Here is a 2,674-nt window from a genome sequence, read left to right as displayed (position 1 = left end):
CGTGAAACCACTTGAGGTGGGCCATCTGTTAAGACCATTATAGATAATGAGATCATCCATCCTGCCGAGGTCTAATATGGCCTACCCATAAGATGTGAATGGACCTCGTCTGTCAACCAAAACCCGTAGCATACCTGCCTCCTCAAGGTCAATGTTTGACAGTAGAGTGGAATCATCCTTGAAGTTGAGCAGTGATACCTGACGGGCGCCTATCCTCGTGTTGAAGTTTCCCACTAGGAGGACTTCTCCGGCGGCTAGAGAAGTCAACAATGGACTGACAAAGAGTAGCGAATGGAGATGTCTCATCCTCACCTCGGATATCTCTGGCAAAGTGGGAGGTCTCAGGGGGGAAGTAGCAAACTGCAACAAACAGATCCCGACTGTCCGTGTGTCGAATCTAGATCTAAAGAAACCTGCAATGCGCATCTCTCTGCTCTACTGAAATGGTCCCCAAAAGTGTGGATTTGAAAAGGACTACAACTCCACTTGACCCCCGAGCCCCCCCTGTATCCCTCGTCTCATCTATGTAGGTAGCCTCCCATCTCTATCTGCTAACTACTGGAAGTGGGCGCTCTGGACTCTGATGTGTCTCTATATAAAAGACTATAACGTGACCTGTATAGGATTTTCAGAAGTTCCCTGGTTCTGACCTTAAGGTATCATTACAATTCCAAATGGTGCAAGATAGGGTCTCGGTTATCTGAGTCTCATAGGCCCTGCTTCCCTATGTGGGGGACGAGGGGACTGGTGCCCTATGGGGGCCTGTCAGAAGTCGGTCCCTCTCATACCACTACCCACTTTCCCTCCTTCCGGACCTCATCCCGCTGTTGCAGCAATGTTGCAGCAAAGCGCGTCTCTCCTCAACCTGTAGAGGGGTGAGGTCCTCATCCATTGAGATCGTTGGCTGATCTCGAAGGACTGACCTGTGTAGTAGAGCAAAAAGTCGTGCCGGAGTGTCATGGAAACGTATGATTAGGGGTTGCTCTCGGTTGGGGTCTCTCCCCAGCCGCCATGCCCTCTCTATTCTGTGCTCATCCACAACTAGAGTAGCAGCCCACGAAAGCAGTCGCATCTGCCATTGGTGTAGCCTCAGTGCGTGGAATCCCGCGTACTCTAATGTTGAGAGCCTTACTAGCTCTCTGCTGCTGCTCCATGAGGGTAGCCGAAACGTTTACCCTAGTGGATTCCCGTTTGGCCACGGACTGTGTGTATGGCTGTGACCTCCAACCGGAGCTGCAAGATATCATGTTTGAGTCCCTGAATGAGATCAGCCTGCTCTCGAATGGCCCGAGCCTGCTCCTGTATGATGTGGCTCTGCTCTTGGTTGAAGCGGACCTGCTCCTGTGCAAAGCGTGTCAGCTCCATCTTGCGCTCACATACACTATGTACCTCCATGAGCAAGATAGTGTCCTCCATGAGTAGGGTATCCCAGGCCTCTAGTGTATCATCCCACCCGTGTCCTATCTGAAACTGTGATGGCTGTGACATGAAAGTGTGGGGATGAGTCCGGAAGCTAGGCGGTGATTGGGTGAAGAGGTACGGAGATGACAGTGGAATGAATGAGGCAGTCCCAATGGGATGTGGGAGCGTGGGCTGAGAGAGGGGAGAGTGACGCGTAATGCGGAGCAGTGTATGACACCTCTGAAGTAGGTGAGAGCTATAACAGGAGGGGAAGGGAAGGAAGCAACCGACACCATGGGCATAAGACTGATAGTGGCTGTAGTTGTAGCTAGGGATGTAGAGGCTGTAGCTGAAACTAGTGCTGAAGTGGAAGCTGAAGTTGAAAGTGACTGGAATTGGAACTGAGACTGTAGTGCCTTCGAGGGGGGGTGTTAGAACATGAAGCCAAGTTGAGTCAGTTTGGTATGTTCTAGTGAGTTCTGGTGTGAGTTCTAGTCTAGTGTGTCCTATGGATGCCACGTGTCACATTGGGAGTTATTCCATTTCATTGGTGTTCATATGTGTGTGTGTGTACTCTATCTAAGAGCTGTACTTGTCTAGTGTCAAATCAATCAAGTATCAAGCTACAAGATCTTTAGTCTACATGTGAGTACTTTCGTTTGTTCATTGCTTAGTCATTTCATTTCCATTTCATTATGTCTTTCTTTAAGTATCATTATCTCTCTCCCTAGCCTATCCTCTCTCTCTCCTTCCCCACCATGTGCCTTCAGTGCTTGGGTGATATGTCCTCTTAATGACCATGTCCCCATGTGATATGCCATCCCGGTGACTATGCCATCTTGATGACCATGTCCCCATGTGACTATGTCATCCCAGTGATCATGTCCTCTCCATGATTTGTGTCATCGTGTGACCACGTCCTCCTTGACTTGTGTCATCTTGTGACCTGTCACCTCCATGACTTGTGTCATCCTGTGACCTTGTCACCTCCATGAGAGTTGTCATCTTGTGTGACCATGTCATCGCTTGACAAAGTGATTGGACATAGCTGTGCATGATCTCTGTATAACACAGCCATCAAGACCATGCTATTCTCAGAGTTGGGGATGAATAATCTTGGGCTATTCTATTATTGTTTAGGACTTGAGTTCTGGAAAATGGCACATGGCATTTCAGTTATTCAAAATATGCCTTGAGTATAATTCAGCAATTTAATATAAAAGAAAGGAAACCCATGTCTATTCCTATGGAGAAGGGACTCAAACTTAGCAAG

The sequence above is a fragment of the Dipteris shenzhenensis genome, chromosome 9 (assembly GCF_047967505.1).
Source record: "Dipteris shenzhenensis isolate YYH24624 ecotype China chromosome 9, Dip_SZ_1.0, whole genome shotgun sequence".
Classification (NCBI taxonomy): Eukaryota; Viridiplantae; Streptophyta; class Polypodiopsida; order Gleicheniales; family Dipteridaceae; genus Dipteris; species Dipteris shenzhenensis.
Note: the sequence above shows the minus strand (reverse complement) of the source record.